The 21,477-nt window shown below is 41.0% G+C and overlaps 1 long non-coding RNA gene across 1 annotated transcript; it reads left to right on the top strand.

The window, feature by feature from the left end:
• The first annotated feature begins 15,697 nt into the window (after positions 1 to 15,697).
• Positions 15,698 to 20,540, top strand: LOC122230060. Its single transcript, XR_006207263.1, has 2 exons — positions 15,698 to 16,093; positions 19,876 to 20,540. It is a non-coding gene; the product is annotated as an uncharacterized LOC122230060 (long non-coding RNA).
• The last annotated feature ends 937 nt before the right edge of the window (positions 20,541 to 21,477 follow it).

Raw genomic sequence — 21,477 nt, 5'->3', positions numbered from 1 at the left:
CCCACAGACACACAGACACACACAGACACACACAGACACACAGACACACACAGACACACACACACACATAGACACACACAGACACAGACACACACACACATACACAGACACATACACACACATAGACACACACACAGACACACACACACACGCATACACACACACATACACACAGACAGACACACAGACAGACACAGACACATATACCCACACATACACACACAGACACACACAGACACATACACAGACACACACATACACACACATACACACACAGACACAGACACACACACAGACACACACAGACACACACAGACACACACAGACACAGACACACACACACACAGACACAGACACACACACACAGACACACACAAACATACACACACACACACACATACACACACACAGACACACACACACACACATACACATACAGAAACACACACACACACAGACACATACACACACATAGACACACACATACACAGACACACACACACATACACAGACACATACACACACAGACACACACAGACACAGACACATACACACACATACACACACACATACACACACACATACACACACACATACACACAGACACACACACAGACACACACAGACACACACAGACACACACACATACACACACATAGACACACACATACACACACATAGACACACACACACATACACACATAGACACACCCACAGACACACAGACACACACAGACACACACAGACACACAGACACACACACACACACACACACACATAGACACACACAGACACACACACACACATAGACACACACAGACACAGACACACACACACAGACACACACACATACACACACATAGACACACACACAGACACACAGACACATACACACACATAGACACACACACAGACACACACACACATACACACAGACAGACACACAGACAGACACAGACACATATGCACACACATACACACACAGACACACACAGACACATACACAGACACACACATACACACACATACACACACAGACACAGACACACACACAGACACACACAGACACACACACACAGACACACACAGACACAGACACACACACACATTCCGTAACATGGTAGAAGCTATAGCTTTTTCTGGGGAGTAGAGGGAGATACTGTTTTGGGGGAGACTCTTCTGAGAGCGGCATTTCACATGGATAGACTCGAATTGGGGATAAAAATATAAGACACCTCATCTCATTTACCGCTTAAAAGTTGGCTAGAAGCAACCATGAGAATGTTACAGGGAGAGTAGCAGATCAGCAGCAGGGTTCACCTAACATTGTATGTCTTGGCAGGAATGTTCTCGAACGCCAAAGAGGAATGAGAGAAAGTCACTTGACTCCAGGACTTTGCCGTATATTGGAATAGGCAAATAATTGAGAAATGCTCAAAGTTTTAGTGAAAAAATATCCATCTTTATGTGAACTGGGAGATGTTAATTTTGTTTTGAAATATATAATAAGTGATATTGAATTTTAATCCTATAATTGCAGGAAGTGTATATTTCTTGTGTGATCTGTTATGATTTGAGTAGGACTTTTAAAAATAATAGACGTGGGGCTCCTGGGTGGCTCTGTCAGTTGAGCGTCCAACTTTGGCTCAGGTCATGATCTCACCATCTGTGGGTTTGAGCCCTGTGTTGGGCTCTGTGCCGACAGCTCAGAGCCTGGAGCCTGTTTCAGATTCTGTCTCCCTCTTTCTCTACCCTGCCCCCTGCTCACACTGTCTCTCTCTCTCTCTCTCAAAAATAAATAGACATATTTAAAAAATTAAAAAAAATAATAGACATGGGGCGCCTGGGTGACTCTGTCGATTGAGCATCCAACTTTGGCTCAGATCATGATCTCATGGTTTGTGAGTTTGAGCCCCGTGTTGGGCTCTCTGCTGTCAGCACAGACTCTGCATCAGATCCTCTGTCCATCTCTCTCTGCCCCTCCCCAGCTTATACTCCCTCTCTCAAAAATAGATAAAACATTTAACAAATAATAGACATAGAAACAAAAATTAATTGAGATGTAAGTCAAAAATAGTGCGTATTTTATACTATGCAATTTTTTTTAATGTTTACTCATTTCCTGAGAGAGAGAGAGTTGAGCAGGGCAGGGGCAGAGACAGAGGGAGACCCAGAATCTGAAGCAGGCTCCAGGCTCTGAGATGTCAACACAGAGCCCAACACAGGGCTTGAACCCACGGATGGGGAGATCATGACCTGAGCTGAAGTCAGATGCTTAACCGCTGAGCCACCCGGGCACCCACAGTATTATGCAATTTTTTAAGTTAGAAGCCAATAACAGTTGCTTATTTAACCTATGCATTTGTAATTAAACCATAAATTGAGCACCCAATACCTATTCATTTTCTTCCAGGTAAAAAGTCATCAGTAAATCAGAGACACTTGGAACTTTTTAATAAATCACTTTCCTTTATTTCAACAGCTTGTCCCTTTGCAATGTACCTGTGATAAAAAATACCTGACAACTATTCTGTCTTACTTGGATATTGCAAGAATAAAATTAAGATAATATTGATGAAGTCTCTCAAGATCCTTGTTATAGAGATTTTATATGAATGTTTTACTGTAATTAGAAAAAGCTAAAGCAATCTACCCCACAAGGTTTATTTTTTTTTTTTACTTGTGGAAACTTGAAAGCTGTTTTGTTTCTATTATAATTAACTACTTAGCTTAAACACTAAAGTCAGAGACAAATTAAACTTATTTGCTAATGTTTGGATGTGTGTGTGTATGTGTGTGTGTGTGTGTGTGTGTGTATAAGATGAATAATGCTACTGTATGCAGCAAAAGGGATTTGCAGATGTGATTAAGTTAGAGATCTTGAGGGGCCTTTGGGTGGCTCCGTCAGTAAAGTGTCAGACTCTTGATTTGGGCTCAGGTCATGATCTTGGGGTCATGAGTTGGAGCCCCGCGTTCGGCTCTGTGCTGAGCATAGAGCCTGCTTGGGATTCTCTCTCTGTCTCTCTGTACCCCCCACTCCCCGCCCCCCGCTCATGCTATCTCTCTCTCTCAAAATAAATAAATAAACATTTTAAAAAATTTAAAAAATGTTAGAGATCTTGAGATGAAGAAATTAGCCTGGATTATCTGGGTAGGCCCAATATAACCACAAGGGGCCTTGTATTAGGATATGTGTATACAATATAGAATTAGCTTATGTGATAATGGCGACCTGAGAAGTCTGGATTCCAGAGAACCAATGGCATAGCTGAGTTCAAAGCCCTGAGAACTGGGAGAGCTATGATGTAAAGCCCAGTTCCAGTCCAAGTCCAAAGTCAGGAGAAAACTACTGTCCTAGTTTGAAAAGAAGCAAAGATAATTCTTCCTCAGATTTTATTCTATTTAGACCTTCGACTGATTGAATGAGGCCCGCTCACTCTGGGGAGGGCAGCCTGCTTCCCCGTCTACTGATTCCAATGTTAATCTCATCCAGGAACACCCTCACTGACACACCCAGAAATCATGTTTAACCAAATATCTGAGCTCCCTGTGACTCAGGCAAGCTGACAGATAGCCGTCACAGTCCTTACAAAAGGGAGACAGGAGGATTAGTCAGAAGCTGATGTGACTTTGGAAGCAAGAGATTGAGTGATGTAAGGAAGGCCATGCGAACCAGCACAGAACCCGAAAAAGACAGGGAAACGGATTCTTCCCTAGAACCTCCAGGAGGAACCAGGCCTGCTGGCACCTCGTGAGATTGGTCTTCGACTTCTGACCTCCAGAAGTGAGCTATGAAATTTGTTGCTGCTTTAAGGCAGCAAATACCGGTACTTTGCTACAGAAGCCACAGAAAACCAATATTGTGTTTATATTGTGTTTACATATATGTATGTGTTTATATGTGTGTGTGTAAGTCATATAATTATATATTAATTATGTATATAATTCTGTGTATGGTATATATATCATATAATAATAATTATATATAAACATAATTTTATAATTTTATCTAATTAACTGTATAATATATAATTATATATTGATTATATATGTAAATATAACATTCTATATATGCATGTATATGTAGACATATATGTGTATATATAGACATATTGTATGTGCATACACACACACACATATGTTTATATATATAATTCTTGTTTTTTAAGACACTTTTACCCAATATGATATGTTTTCTATAAAAAAAATAAAGATCAGCTCTCCTCAAGGGCATGATTAGTTTTTGAAACTTCTACCATTAATATTCTTTTTTTTTTTAACATTTTTAAAATATTTATTTATTTTTGAGAGAGAGAGAGAGAGAGACTGAGAGAGTGAGCGGGGAGGGCAGAGAGAGAGGGAGGCACAGAATCTGAAGCAGGCTCCACGCTCCAGGCATTCAGCCCAGAGCCGGATGCGGGGCTCCATCCTGCGAACCGTGAGATCAGGACCTGAGCGGAAGTCAGACACTTAACTGACTGAGCCACCCAGGCGTCTCTACCATTAATATTCTTTACAGAACATCCAGAAATGCTCTTTGCAGGGAGAAGGGAGGCTTATTTATTTGGGATAATGTGTCATCGGTGAAAAAGAACCCAGACACAAATAATTACTCCCTCCGCAAGGGTAGAGAAGACTGCTTCTCTTCAACATAGAGTGACGTTGGCCCTGGTTTCTCTCGGTCAGTGCAGAAGACAAGGACAGGCAACTCTTGCCGCAAATTATGGGTTGAAAAGTTCGACTTCAAGGCCTTCCCAGACTTTTTTCTCTGTATGCTTTCAGAGAACAAGGCCAACATATTTCTGGGTTCTAGTATCCAGTTCCTATTAAAATAAAGAGACTAGGATGTTCAAGTTAGTTTTATGGCAGGGACGAACTGATAATCAGTATGGAATAGGTTAAGTGTTCATTTGCATTTTTAGGTGCCCTTGATTTTGGAGTAATCTTCAGGCTTTGATTAGCAATGGGTCGGGAGAAAGCTGGAGGCTTTCTTGTGATCAAGCTGCTGGTGAGACTGGTTCTGAAGTCTGCTCATCTCATTATTGGGTGCCTTGGTGGGTTTACTCAGAAAGCTAGAATGTTCTAAAGCCTGGTAAGAGTCCTCTGCTGTGGTATGCTCATAAAGGCTATCCAGAAATGATTGGTAAATATCTAGGAAGTCTTAAAACTGGTTGCTAAACCACCAGCAGCTGGGCCACAGGAAAGTACACCACAAAAATTGGCAAAAGCTATAAATCAGGGCTCCTTTGCCCCCACCTCCTTAGGGGACTGGTTTCCCTGTTCATTGCTGTTCATTTCTCTTCGTTTCTTAACATTAATCTGTCTTCCATTTTCCCTGAGCAGTAAAACTTTTCAGTCCAGGACTTTGAGTCCACTCTCTCTGCAGTTTCCTCCCTGGCCACCTGCTATTTTCTCCACTCAAGGTCGACTTATCCAAAAGGCAAAGTAGGCATGGTGCCTGGGGCCCGTGATACTTTCAGAGGTCCATACAATAGGAACATAATAATAATACTACTACATAAGAATGAATTCATTCTGGATTATCTTCATCTATCTACGAACGTAGTCATGAAACACACTTTTTTATACTTTTTAGGAAGAAAGGGGACCACGAGGGCAAAAGTGCTTAGAGTTCACATAAGTCATCATGCGGTCCTGTCCACAGGCCCTCTTCAGCCTCATGGCCCAGAGCTGATGTGACAATGAGCTCTCTTAAAAATGATCCTCAGAATGGTGTAATGCATACTGGCAGAACCATTTCAGGTGTCTTTGGCATGGACCACAGCATTACCCCTAGAAGCCTGATTTAAGCCCACATTTCATGGGTCTCTCTGGTATATCTGTTTTTGACTAATACATTCTCACCGTCTTGGATTGTGATTCTTTCTAAAATATGGCAAAGAATATCAAACTCCTATTTGGGTTCCATTGAATAAAACATCTGCTGCCTTTGTCTTATATTTTATATTCATGCCCAGTGTTTTGCTAAACTTGTAGTTATTCAAGCCAATAGTAAGAATGTCAATGACATCTCCTGCTTCTTTTGGTATTTTCTGGTTTATTTATACCTATTTCCTCAGGATTTGGGCTTTTTCGTTTTGTTTTATTTTTGTTTTGCTTTTTAAGTGGAATCCTATCTTTACTAAAAGCTTGGCTACTGGAGTTTATGTTGGGGGGTGAGTTATTAGGGATGCCAACTAGAGCTAGTAACTCTTTGGTGAGCTTTGAGGGATGTTGAGGAATTCTTTCTTAATAATATCTAGGTTACAGGCCTACTTATAATGCACTTGAAATAGTCCCATTAAAATCAGTCTTTCTTGGTCACCGTCCTTTTATCTCAACTCAAATCCTTCCTTTAGGTCTCCTGACCTGCTACTCCTTCATTCCTCCATCCTTTCAACCCATATAGAGAGTATATCTCAAATTTAATGGGCAAAGAATCACCAGTGGAACCTATTAAAATGGAGCCATCTGGGCCGCACGTCTAACGATTCCCACCGGTAGGCTTAGATTGGAGACTCGAGATCGACGTTTTTGCTGATGCGGGCTGAAGGGAGCTGCCTGAAATTCTTACTGGCTTACACAAAAATGAAGCTTGAGCTTTCTGATACTTCACAAATTGCGACAAGCCCAGACCAAGAGTTACCAATGATTAAAGAAGACAATTTAAGTGATAGAAACAAACTTTATTTAACACTTCATGAAGTGGGCAGTTTCTGTTCTCAAGAGTCCAGAGGATGGCAAAATGGGGCAGAAGGCAGATTCTTTTATAAGATAAAGAATAGGGAATGAGGAAGAGAAAGATAGAAAATGAGTAAGGAAGCAAGTAGAGAGCTCAGAGTTGGCCTGGCCTTTAGGGATTGTCTGGCTGAACATACCATGTTTCTGGTCAAGCAGAGCATTTATAGGGACACGAAGTTTTCTAAGTTTCAGTTCGCTGACGAGGCACCCTGGGCCGGATCGGCTAAACCTATTTTAACTTATATTAAAAGAAACTTAGAAGACTGTGGAGGGAGACAATGGAATAAAATATTAATAGTTGGGTAGCACACAATATGCTTGGCATTTAATACCTGTTAATTTTAATCATCATAACAATCCCGGAGGAGAAGTGCAATGATCACCGTCTTACAATTAGGAGAGGCAGGCTGAGAAGGGTGGGTAAATTGCTCACTTTTCACATTGTAAGTAGTAGAGACCGAATATGCATCCAAATGTCTTTGCTTTGAAGAAGGGAGAAAATGTATCTACTGATCCTAATCCCAACCAGTTGCTAAGGTCATTTCTTAACCAACCATTCTCAACTCTGCTTTGAACCTACAGGCCATCCAAAAAGGATTTTGTATGTTAACCTGCTTAATTGTTCTCTGGTGCTTTCAGTTAAGACATTTTGAGCTCCTTCTTATTTTGATTTGAGCCCAAAGGAGAATGTGTGCACCCTCAGGTTTATCGAAAGGGAAGGTTCCTCTAGTTTCTGGGCAGAGGCGTGATTACATTGACCTGGTCACTGTCCACTGTTCTCTGCTCAGCCAACTCCAATCTACCCTTAGATGACCATCAAATCTTGCTTCCATATTGCTGTAGTTCCTGTAGGAGCTTCCTTTCCAGCCTCTGCACCTCCAATGTCAGTGCTGCAACAGGGTTTTTGCACTTGGTTTTCTTCCACACCCGGGGTGTGCTTCTCTCCTCTCCATGGCTTGGTCGGTGGAACGCCTGACTCTTAATTTTGGCTCAGGTCATGATCTCGCAGTTCATGATCTCAGTCCTGCGTCAGGCTCTGCGCTGTCACTGCGAGCCTGCTTGGGATTCTCTTTCTCTCTGCCCTTCCCACACGCTTCCTCTCTCAAAATAAATAAATATACTTTAAAAAAAAGAGACAATCTTATAGATTTAAGCCACTTGCAATGTGGCTAGACCAGATAGATGTACTGTATGTGTAAAACATATACCAGATTTTGAAGGCTTAGTACAGAAAAATGAAAAGAATGTAAACTATCTCATTAATAATTTTTATATTGGTTACGTGTTCAAATTATAATATTTTGGATATATTGGGTTAAAGTATAATTCTATTGGACAGAATGTCTTTGAAAAATGCTTAAGTTAATGAGCATTTACTCTCTTTGGGTGACTGAAGAATTTCTAAATATGAAACAAGGTACAAAACACAGGTCAGAATTATAATTTACTCTAATTTCTATAAGGTCTGTAAATTATCAGAATACTAAAATTCCTCTGAAACATATTTTAAACATGTATATATTTATACATAATAATTCAAATGATTAAAATGGCATGATATGACTGTTCACAGAGAAGAAGGACTAAAGAGTTCTTTTCTTTTTTTCTCCAATTTTCCCATTTTTGTCCTGTTTCTGGAGAAAAAATGTTGGTTACTTTGGTCAAAGATAATAATACAAACGGGGCTCTGAAAAATTATAAATATGTGTGCATGACAGTAAGTATGAGTTTCTCTTTTTTTAATTAAAAACATTATCACCATTTATCAAGATGGTAAATTGAATACATATTTTGTTTTGTTCAACGTACTCATGGGTTAATTATATTTTAAAGATACAGTTAAGTGTTTTAAATTTATCACTTACGTGAATATTTATATATTTGTGCATACTTCATACACACAGAGTTATATAAACCTTTTACCACAAGTTGTTAAATGAATAATGTACAGAAAGAGTAAAATTAAACTTTTGGTCTTTTTTTCTGTGAAACAGTCTTTGTGTGTGTGTGTGTGTGTGTGTGTTTATGAAATGACTTGCTTACTTTCCGCCCAGATGGCAGAAATTCTGTATGATCTGTTAACACATGTTTAAGTGCGAGAGTGGTATAACAAGTGATGATGAAATGCTTTGTTTTTAAGATTCTTTACTTATAAACCCTTTTCATTGTTTTAAGGTTTACTTGTTTGAGAGCGAGAGAGAGCACAGGTGGGGAAGGGGCCGAGGGAGAGAGAGAATCCCAAGCAGGTTCTATACCACCAGTGCAGAGCCTGATGCGGGGCTCAAACCCACGAAACATGAGATCACGACCTGAGTTGCAGCTGGACACTTAACTGAGTGAGCCTCTCAGGCGCCCCTAAAACCCTTTTCATTTTTATTCATAGACAGGTTGTGGGCTACTATGTTAGTCAACTTGGGCTGTTGTAACAAATACCACAGCCTGGGTGGCTGACACTACAGAAATTCATTTCCTCCCAGTTCTGGAGGCTTAAATGAGATCCAGATGCCATCCCTGCCTGTTTCTGGTGAGAATCCCCTTCTTGGTTTGCAGATGGCCACCTTCTCACAATGTGTTCCCATGGTCTTTTGTTGGGTCATGTGCATGGAAAGAGAGAGGTTGAACTCCCTACTGTCTCTTTGTATAAGGACACTAATCCTTTTGGATCAGAGCCCCACCCTATGACCTCATTTAGTCACAACTGCTTCCTTAATTCTGAATGCAGTCCGACTGGGGGTGGTTAGGACTTCAACATATGAACTTTGAGGGGAACCAGACATTTAGTCTATAACCCGGTAGTCAGTCAATATGTAGAAGTCATCAAAAGCCAATTGCCCATTTCAGTCTTTCATTAGATGCAGTAGCCAACGCATATCCACTTAATTCTACAGCAGTGACAAATCTTGTGAAAGCTTCAACTGATTTAGTTCCAGGGTTTCTGTTAAAAGGAATGATCTTCTGGGCAGACAGAGAACACTCAGAATTTCTCAGCTCGTCACCTTCTTTCCCATTGCTGCAACAACGTAAACCCAGCCTCTCCCTTTTTTATTTTACCGGAAGGGAATGCCATGATTGCTCACCTGTTAGGAAACTCTCCAAGCCCTGCAGAGCCCCGGTAGAGACTCCCTTCAATATTCTTAATTTAAGTTTGCTTGTTGATGGCTTAACTTCAAAAGAAAAGCTGAAAATTGCCATGCAGGTTATGTTATAACAGATCTGAATTTTCTCTTGAAATATAAGCCACTCCCCAAAATTAGCTCAGTTCAAATGGTGAAATTAATTTTCCAGGCCCAGATCGGCCAGCTAGCAAAAGATAACAGGGCAAATATTTACACTAAAAGTAAGTATGATTTTGGGCTAGTCCATGACTTCAAATACTGTAGCCTTTCTTAACTTCTACGGAAAATCTTATGAAAACAAGTTTAAAAAAATTGTATGTTTTTCTATTATCTAACGAGATAGACATAACGATAGTGAAGTGTAGCAAAAATGCTTCAGGGTATTATCCATAATAGCAGAGCTCAACTGGCAGCGATATTGACTCAATATTGGTGAGGTAATTTTAAGAGTATTTCCAAGGATGTTTTCAGTGCGTGCCCTACCCACCCACATCATAATTCTGATAAGACCATAAAATAAGAAATGGATAGAAACCAAATGGACTATGAGGTGTTCAGGTAATTGTTCATTCTCGGAATGGATTGAGACTCTTTGTGGAGTCTCTGATATAATAGATATACTCTGTCCTAAGGAATGTCATCCCATTATTCAGTGTGATTTCTTAGAACTGAGAGCTTCAGTTGTGCCTTTAGAAGCTATCTCAGTGTTCTATGAGGCCAGCTGCCTCTGGATGGCATAGGGGGCTGTCATGGAGCCCTCTCGTACTCGTAGGTTTGTGGCTACGCTGTATGGGATTCCATGACTATGAAAAAGGCATCCTATAATCCCCCAAATAGGAATGCTAGCTGAGGTTCTGCTCAGAAAAGGAAAACCCATATCTGAATGGCACCTGTCCTGGTGAGGACAAACCACTGGCCTCCACAATGGAAGGGATCCAATGGAATTAACTTACCATCAAGAGTTTGGTTGATCTCTTTGAGGAGTTGTGCTACATCAGGGTGTTATGGGTTAAACTGTGCCCCCTCCATCCAAATTTCATGTGTTGAAGCCCTAATCACCAGTACCACAGAATATGATCTTTGGAAATAGGATCATTGTAGATGAAATTAGTTGAATAAGGTCATCCTGGAGTAGGGTGGGCTCTTGATCCGGTATGCCCAGTGTCCTTACGAAAAGGAGAAATCTGGACACAAATATGCAAAATGCAAATGTTGGCAGCGATCAGAGAATGCTTCCATTTATAAGCCAAGAAACACCAAAGATTGCTCACAAAACTATTGGAAGCTGGGAGAGAGGCTTGGAACAGGTTTTTCCGCACAGTCCTCAGAAGGAACCGACTCTGCTGACAGCTTTGTCACAGCCTTTTAGCCTCTAGAACTGTGAGAGAATAAATGCTGTTGGTTAAGCCACTCAGTTTATGGTACCTTGTTACAGTAGCTTTGGCAAGCTAATATATTGGGGGCTTAGCGTTGGTTTCCTTTGCTGACCTGTTGGACATTCAGAAGTACCAGTGGCTTCCCCTACTTTGGTAAGTGAGAGTCCATGCTGTTGGGCTCTGTCTCTGCCATGGCGACCGCTCTGGAGTGGTCAGTGACAAGGATTGACTGCCATCATGCAACCACGTCCTTTTATTGAGTGCCTTTCCAGTGGTGAATGTTTTGGTGGGGATTAGCATTTAATTCGCGTTTAGAACCCACTCTCTTAGGTCATCTATAGGTCTCTACCATAGACTTGCTTATCTCTACTCTCCCAGTCCTTTTCTTTCCAGGTCCTTAACCAGACATCCACACTACTGGCCACTGCACGGAAATCTATACCTATTCTGACCTTGGGCTATTCTTCCTTGCACACAAAGAGAATGACTAAATATACTGCTCAGAGCTCTATTGGGAAGAATTTCCCTTTCTCCTATTTTTCAAAGCCACCCCTATATGTATCTGTGATGCAGCCACCTCTATTTTTGGCTTGCACTCATGTGCTGAGACAACTCATCTATCAACTTAGACTTTCCCTCATCTCTCAGCTGGTTGTATGGGTCCCTGCATATAGCCGTGAGTGCAAGTCAGGGGAAGGACACCGATCCAACAGTGGGTCACATGGGGCCTCTGAGCTATCTGCAGCCTATTCTGTCCTGTGTGAACTCAATCCAGATGTACTGTCTCCATTTTGTGACGGACTGCTGCTGGGCCCGTCTGAACCTATGACGTGGTGAGTCTGATGGACTCCAGTTCATAAAGAGTGTTTCCGAATATATAGTTATTTGGTATCCTATGGTTGAGCATTTCACCTCTACCAGAGCTCAGAAATATGCCAAAGGCTGTTTATCAAAGACTATGATTTCCTGCTATAGATGGCATGACCTTGTTTCCGAATCCCAAGAACCTATGTTGTGACTCTCCCACTGGAGCTTGTCCTAAGTTCTATATTGTGTCTTCGACCATCGATACCTCCCACACCATAGGACTGCTGCGGTGTCCTTTCCTGCTTAGGCCCAACGCAGTGCTGGCAGCCTTCTTTGTTATGCAGGGCATTGCTTACAGAACCCAAAAAGGCCTGCCAGGCTCGATGCTTCCTTCTTTTTGACAGGGGACAGCAGAGGCAGCCATTTGTCTTTTAATTTTACTTCAGCATGTCCCTCACCGTAGGATCTCCCAAGTGGCTGGGTTGTCTCCCATCCTCTGGAATATGTGTGTCTTACCAAAATTTCCAGCACAAACACCAGCCACTTCTTGTGTTTTCTGTCCAATCAGCATGAGGCCATCGACACAACAGATGAGTGTTGTGTTCAGAGGGATGCCGACAGTCCAGATGTCTTTGTACAATATTATGACAGAGGACAGGAAGGTTAACACAGCCTTGCAGAAAGATTGTAAGAAATAGTTTTATATGCTCTCCAATACTTGTGATTGTCTTTTAAAATCAGAAAAGAAAAGAATGTGTTTTCCAAATCAATGGCTGCCTACCATTTCCCCCAGACTTTATTAATATGCTCTAACAATTCAACCACATCTGGCACAGAAACTGGATCACTGCAACTACTCAATTAAGTCTATACTAGCCTGTAGTCATTCTCCAAGATCCATCCGCTTTCTGCAGGATCTGGCCCAGAGAGTAAATAGATTTATGACAGGGGAAACCAACCCTGCACTCTCTCTAGGTCTTTATTAGTACCAGTAATCTCCACCATTTTTTTGGAGATCTGATATCGTGTTTGGTTTACTATGTTGGCCAGTGTTGTGGGGCAGAGCAGTTTCAGGTTTATATTTGGCTTTCCCCACATGGTAGTTTTTATTTCACAGATAAGAGATCTGATATAGGCGTTAGCCCCAATTTCCGTGTGTGTGTGTGTATATATATATATATATATATATATATACCAATTCCAATTATGTACTCAGGGACTGGAGAAACAATTACTTAGTGGCTCATGGATGAAGTGGGCACACTATAAGGCAGAACCCTATATATTACATGGACACATGGGCTTCCCCCTCAAAGTAGAGCCATGATGATGCTTCATGTCTCCCAAATGTCAACTCATAAATGTCTTGATATTTTCCCAGTGTACTATCACCTAGGTAAACGGCTATAAATCCCTTTAGGCAAATATTTAAGGGAATAGTTATGGTATGATACTTGACTTGTTGTTATAAGATCCTTCCTTTAGAGCTGCAATCACCCCTTCAGTCAATGATTTATGGGAACTTAGCAAAAGGTATTTTTTGTTGTTAGAATTTTTCCACCAGGGCCTTGATCTTCATGTCATAGACTGCCTTGGCTGAGGGTTCTGACATCTCTGGAGCTCTATTATATTTGCCCTTCTACTGAAGGCAATTAGGGACTTCTTGGGAGCTTCCGCCTAGATTCTGTCTCTCGTACAACCATTAACTATCTATTAGCAGCTCTTTTTTTTTAATTTTTTTTTAACATTTATTTTATTTTTGAGACAGAGAGAGACAGAGCATGAATGGGGGAGGGTCAGAGAGAGAGGGAGACACAGAATCCGAAACAGGCTCCAGGTTCTGAGCTGTCAGCACAGAGCCCGATGCGGGGCTTGAACTCACAGACCGCGAGATCATGACCTGAGCTGAAGTTGGACGCTTAACCGACTGAGCCACCCAGGCGCCCCATAGCAGCTCTTAATTTCTCATTATCCTGCAGGGTATTAATGCATCTTTGTAATCATCAGCTAACCCAAGTTTGGCGTCTTGCTGTCTTAGCAAGACATTGTTTCTCTCATGTTTTGTTTTTTTTTTCAAATGTCTGCAGCATCATACCTGACACATTATTTTGCCACATCAAGACATGGTTCCAGGTCACTATCAGTGCAATTCTCAGCAACTGAACCACTACCATATGTCGGGGACCATTCATATCCTATCCACCAAGCAGGATACACTCTCATCTGCTGAGCAATGAGTGAGCCATCCCCAAGTGCTGTTCTTACCACTATTTTCTCAGATCGTAACTAGTACCATTTGTGACAGTCCAGGTCCTCCAAGGAGAAGATTCAGATGATTTTATTAGGAGAAATGCCTGTGAGAAACAACGGTGAGAAAACACGGAGAAGCTGGGAAAGCCATCAGAGCTCAAGTAATTCTGACCCTGAGTGAAGGAGAAAAGAAGAATGGTCGGTGAAAGCATCCTGGACCATTGTGCAATCTGACAAAGTCAGCAAAGCCACCGGGGAGTCCACAAAGCAAAGTTGTTCGTTAGGGAAGTTTTCTGCATCCCAGGATTGGTTCCGTCTTAGTATCACTGAGTTGCTTGCTCACTTGCTGGCAGCAACCTATGGGAAGCACTGTGTCTGTTCAAACGTGGTGACGGATTTCAGAGAGCAGCTGGGGCCCCGGGTCAATTACACGCCCTCTAGTTGGAATTTTGCAATGTTTGTTCTCATGGCCACAAAAATGCCCTCCTATAGGTCTTTCCTGGTGAATGCCTTATGAACTTAACCTAAGATTTCAGTCTTATAGGAAATGGACCTTGACCCAACACCAACAAAACCTTTCTACTGAAGTTATTACAATCATTCATGGGCATGTGACTGTTGTAGTCTCACGTAACTCTGCCCTTAGAATTTCAGGATGGTTTAATGTTTTGCTGTTGCCGTCTTGAAATGCTTAATAATTTTTGAACAAATGGGCTGCTATTCCATTTTTCATTGGATCTTGCAAGTTATATAGCCAGATCTGTCAACCCTACCAGAGAAATATAGTAGTCATCCTGGATGAAAAATACTGGGGCTTTTTGGCTAAAATATTGTTTGTTCTTTTCAGAGATATTCCAGACAGCTTTTCAGCAGCTGTTTAACTCCACTCTGAAAAGTTTCCCATTTTAAGGGACCAATCATCAGCTCACTTCTGTTGAGATATTTAATACTTATATTTCCATTGGATTCTATACCACTTAAAATCACTACTGTTTATGAGAACACAACTTCCTTTCTGGAAGTCCAACAAAACAGCTTGAATTCAGTAACCAGCATTATCATGGTCAATTACATAGCATTCAATTTCCTTTTAGCAAGCCAAAGGGCAGTTTATGCTTAGAATGAACACATCTGTCCACACCTATATAAATATTATAGATTACATTAAAAAAAATCCATGACTGGGGAAAAAAGCCAACTAGATCTCTAGAAAAGACCCAGATGAATGTAAGGACATATTTTCATTGCCTGCATTTGGTAATTTAGTTTCTTGTTTCAGGTTCTCATACAAAGACTTATCAACACTTTTCCCATTGATGACTGGCTGAGTTACAGTTGGCCAGTGGATCATTTCCAGAATCTTAAGAGTTGCTGGGCGATCCTTGTTACATCAGACAGTTGAACTCCTCCTCTAGCAGCAGGAGCAGGAAGGACCAGCCTAAGTCCAACTGCACATGATCTTCTCCAGAAAATCTCCTAACAGGAAAAATCATGGCAGTGATAACAACCTGGAAGCTGTACATTCATGTCCTGTAAGCTAACTTTGTCCACCCTTGGCCAAAAGAGGGTACTGAGAAGACAAAAGTAGCTCTGATGGCTGTCGGCTGAGCTGGCCTGGCTCTAACAGCTGGGCCATGGTATTCTGCTGGACAGAAAGAATGTCACAGAACAAGTCAGACAAGCCCACTCTGTGACTGTGATGGGGCAAAACAAAAACAAGGCCAGTTGTTTTTATGGAATTTTATGGAATCGTGTCTGGTGGAGCACAGCCACAATCAAGAACACCGTCCACATCACAAAAGGGTGAGACACCCCCCTCCTTTTGCTGCATGAGTGATTGGTGTTTCTTCAGCAATTATAACTTTACCCTACTTCACTCTCCTGCCTTTAGATGAAAAATTATTGAGATACCTTAGAATTGCCCCTACTTTCTGACAACACTTAATTCAGAGTCAAACTATGCTTTCTTGAACCTTCTCCAAAATTATGAAACATAAACCCTCAATGCCACAACACCCCCCAGCACTCTTTCACGTACATGCTCCATGGTTCACCATGGTGTTCTGGTATTCTCCTTCATAGCAACCAGCCAATAAACCCAGCTTTGTTGACTACAGGTGTGCTTTTGGTGGGATACAGCTAGAGGGCGCTGATAGTTCTGCTCAGCTTTTAATTTTGATTTTATCTTTATTTGTATGGCTATTGTTAAAAGTTGGGCTCCTCACGGAAATGGAAATGCAGGAGCTGTGTTGATTTTGTTCACACTGTGTTCACAAAGCCTGTACAAAGCCTGGTGTTTTGTAGTCTCTTAATAAATACTTGTTGAAAGAATGGAGAAGAAAGGAAATCTGAGAATAGAAAAAATCAATATATTTGACTTGAAAAAGTTGAAGAAAAAAAAAGGATTCTATTTACTTTGTAAAACTACATAAGCAAATTTCACCAAGTATGACAAGCCTAGAATCAATAGCCTTATTTTCTTAAGACTACCTTAAAAACAGCCACTCTACAATGGGATATTATTTGGCCATAAAAAGGAATGAAGGGCTGATATGCACTATAGCATGAATGAAGCTTCGGATTGAATTTAGATACTTATATTCATGTAATTCGCCTATTTAAATAGTTGAGGGCATTGTATTAGTATAAGTATCTAAATTTCATCTCAATAAGGCTGTTACCAAAAAAAAAAAAAAATGACCATCAATAGAGATTTTATACCTATTAGAGATGATACTCTTGAGGTTTTTCATGACATGGAAACACACTATTAACATTTTCCTGTGCAAAATGGCAAAACGCAGAAATACACATTGTTTTGTAAAATATATTTATACACACAGAGAGAATAAAAGGAAATGCCCTAGAAGATTGATGCTATTTATATCTGCACTCCAAGAGATTTTCATTTTCCACTGCACGGTTTTGATATTTTCCAAATATTCCACAATGAGAAGATATGACTTATAATCAGAACAATATTACAGAAATATTTGGCTGGAATCCTGTGATTTTTGTCTTGACGCAACTCTTTGCAAAATAGAAAAAAAAAGGTTTGGTTTCTCTCAAGGTAGCCATTCCTCACAGAGGACACAAGAAATATATATACATGAAAATGGTGTCTTTTTTTTTTTTTTGACACATCATGATCACTTTTCAAGAAAATGGGCTTCCAGGAATTAATACTTTCTGATCGCACTTGGTGATGGCAATTGGGTCAAAATTGCCCAGAGAGTCAAGGGCAAAATTCTGATTTTTCACAACTCGTCGTAAAAATAGTATGCCCTAAAGAAGGCAGTATTAAATGCTTGATGTTCACTGATGACTTTCCAGAAATGAAAAACCCTGATCTTAAAAAGCCAAATTCTTCTTTAAAACAGAGGTTAAGAAAGTCTCAAGCAGTATAGAAAAATGCTAAATATAAAATACATAGAACTTTTATAGGGAAAAGTTTGCAAATCACAATGAAATGTACAGAAGGAAGGGAAGATAAATTTATTAAACAGGTGAAGCTGGAGAAAATGGGAGGTCTATTGTGAGAAGGAATATGAAAGAGGAGAAAGAAATTTGGTAGATAATTTGTGACGTAGCATTATATTACAGGAAGCAATGCTACTTATGTACTCATTCAGAAATACCCATGGGGGGTGTCTGGGTGGCTCAGTGGGCTAAGCTCCAACTTCATCTCAGGTCATGATCTCGTGGTTCGTGGGTTCAAGCCACAGTTCAAGCTGTGCTGACAGCTCAGAGCCTGGAGCCTGCTTCGGATTCTGTGTCTCCCTCTCTCCCTGCCCCTCCCCCGCTCACACTCTGTCTCTCTCTCTTTCTCTCAAAAAGAAATAAACCTTTAAAAAAGATAAGAAATGCACATAAGACACAAGCATCACAGTCTCTGTCCTCAAGAAGCTTCATACTAGTTGAGGATACCGAAGAAAGACAGATTCAAAAATACATACAGATGTTTCTGGAACATTATGTGTCAATAGCAAATTCACATTAGGACTCTGAACAGACATCAAGAATGCACAGAAGAGAGAAGGAAGTAGCCTTGCCATTCGGCTCCTGCAAATCAGGTAGTCAGAATACGAGTGTATCCTGTACATAAAGCACATAAAGTCCCCTCGGAACCCAGAAATAGATTTTATTCTCTTCTGAGAATAATTGGAAATGACCCAGCTGCCTGAATTCCTTGCTTCTTTTTTCAGAAGTAGTTTTTTTATGTTTATTTATTTTTGAGAGAGGGAGAGAGGGATCAGTGAAGGGGCAGAGAGAGAGAGAGAGAGAGAGAGAGGAAGACACGGAATCCGAAGCAGGCTCCAGGCTCTGAGCCGTCAGCAGAGAGCCCAGTGTGGGGCTCGAACTCATGAACCGTGAGATCATGACCTGAGCCGAAGTCTGACACTTAACTGACTGAGCCACCCAGGTGCCCCTCAGAAGCATTCTTAAGTACCTCTCCCTGTCTATTCAGCTCTGCTTCTGTTTCCCAAAAACTTAGTTTTATCCTGATTTTTAATTCTGCCTAGAATCTCAGTTTCGTCGATGCTATGGGTTGAATGTTGGTGCTCCCCTAAAATTCGTATGTTAGAACCCTAACCATTAGTGTGATGACATTTGGACATGGGGCTTTAGGGAGGTGGTTGGGGTTAGAATGGGTCAGGAGAGTGGGGGCTTCACGATGGGATTAGCGCCCTTTTAAGAGACCCTGGAGAGCTTGCTTGATCCCTCTCTCGCTGCCACGTGAGGACGCAGCCAGAAGGTGGCAGTCTGCAAGCCAGGATGAGAGCCTTCACCAGAACGCAGCCATGCTGGTACTGTGACTTCCAGCTTCCAGAACTGTGAGAAATAACCTTCTGCGGTTTAAGACACCTAGTGTATGTTATTTTGTTATGGCAGCCCAAACTGACTTTCCCCGTTATCCCTTAAAGAACTTACGTTGTAAGACATTTTATTTTATTATTTTATTCAAAAAAAAATTTTTTTTAAATGTTTATTTTTGAGAGTGAGAGAGACAGAAGGTGAGTGGGGGAGGGACAGAGACAGAGGGAGACACAGAATCTGAAGCAGGCTCCCAGCTCCGAGCTGTCAGTGCAGAGCCGGACGCGGGGCTCGGACTCATGAAACTATGAGATCATGACCTGAGCCAAAGTCGGACACTTAACTGACTGAGCCACCCAGGTGCCCCTCCTATATAAATTTTCTATTCTAATTGCGTGACACCAGTTTTAAATTAATTGATCTTTTGATTCTCTCAAAATAGAGATAAGGAAAAGTAATTTCCTGTATGCTGTCTGCTTGTTTTCATTACGATAAAATAGGAATGACCCAAAGAAACAATGGCTTTGCTAGTTTTTCATTTCCGAAACGTTAATTAACATTACTTTTGAAAAATCTGTCTTGGAAAGACATTTCTTCGCATATTGAACTGTACTCATTTAAGTAGTCAGTATAAATCACTCTTTCCATATGATTTATTTGCTCAGGCTTCATAAAACTGCCTTTTATAGTAAATTAGCTCGGCGGGCACATGGGGAGATCACGTTCTTAGAAACTGATTCTTATTCTGTTGTATTACTGACGTTTTTCAGCTGTACTAATGTGCTTCTGGCAACGGATGCTGCGAAACTTTTCCTTGGGAAGCCACGTTTGTCGTGCTCCGTGGTGAGGCACTTCAAGTCCTGACCCAAGCATGCCTGCAGGAGCTGGAGGAGATATAATTTACTTCCTAAGAAGCTGGCTATACCCGTCAGAACGCTGGCAGTCCACCTGTCCTGGCATTTCACACAGTGCTTGTTTTCCAAACCCAAGAAACATAAACTGCTGTCTCTAATTAACAGCAGAGCATCCCTCTTGTCCAAGTCCTGAAATGATCCTGCTGCTCGATCTGGCATAAAGCTTCTAGCAGAGTCCTGGTGGCAGGAAAAGACATTTCTAGAAGATAATTTAGGAGACAAGCTGTATGCCCACTTTTCTAAGCACTTTAAGTGAATCTTTTGGATCCGAATATCGTATTACGGCTGCATATTTCAGTCACGGTGTCTGAGCGTCTAACAGATCTCCCTTCACTGGACTGCATTCTGATGTGCAGCCGTGGGCTTCTTAGAAAAGCCAGGAACTCTTAGCTCACTGTAAAAGCTGACAGAATTTTATGATAGGTCACAATTTCCTGTTCACTTTGGATTCCAAGGTGTGTAGTTTAGGACTTGTCTTGATGCTAAGCTAAGGCATGGTATATTTGCTTTTCTCTTTTCAATTCTGTTTTGCTCCTTTTCTGCGTCGTTATTTTTATTGTGTTACCCTTCCTCAATGACTCTTTTCAAATCCTTTTTGTTTTTTTGCCTTTATAATGGGAAAGTAGAAATACGTGATGAATAATTTGGGTTTTAAAATTCATGTTGAAAATCGGAACTGTATAAAGTGAAATTGATCTGATATCTCCTAAAGGTTCAATCCCACACATACCTCTCAGGAAAGAGAGAAATCATCACCTGTCTAAGCTGGCAGTAAAATGTGGGCCATCCCAAGCCTCTACACGGACAGTGAAACGGGCATTACCAAACGCTGAGAATCTTGCTGAAAAGAGACAAAAAATGATTACGACCTCCTTCTCCCTCTCAAAAGCATGTAACACTTCATGAAATCTAAAGGCAGTTATAACTGTCCAGTCACTGGAAACACAAAGGCTTATGAGGTTGCACTCAATTGTACACAACGCTTTATCATACACCTTGAAACTATTTCTGTGGACTTGTGGGTAGGACATGGAAAATTCTGGCTTGTTCTTTTATCTAAACTTTCCATACTAGGATAGATCAAAAATTGCTAGGCTCACGTATTGTTTTCAGTATTATTAAATTTCAATGCATTTTACATATTTACTTCCCGAGAAAAGAAAAAAAGAATGGCAACTTTGGCTTCATACAAAGAGAAAAGGGGGGAATTGGGCTAGGACAAATTTGTAAATATAGACTAGTTCCTTTTTTTAATTTTTTTAATTTTTTCCTAGGACAGGTCAGAATAGTTTTTCCCGAATTCAGGGCCTCACAACATGGGGTTTCCCCCATATTGACATTTTTTTCATTAGGAATGAGATTTGTAGAGTACCCAATATAAGGCCAAAGACATGAGACTACCCAGAAGACCACAGGCTGATGTAACCAAGAGTCATACCCTGAACTTTTTCTCAGCTT

The sequence above is a fragment of the Panthera leo genome, chromosome C2 (assembly GCF_018350215.1).
Source record: "Panthera leo isolate Ple1 chromosome C2, P.leo_Ple1_pat1.1, whole genome shotgun sequence".
Taxonomy (NCBI): Eukaryota; Metazoa; Chordata; class Mammalia; order Carnivora; family Felidae; genus Panthera; species Panthera leo.
Note: the sequence above shows the minus strand (reverse complement) of the source record. Positions and strands in the feature narration are given on the sequence as shown.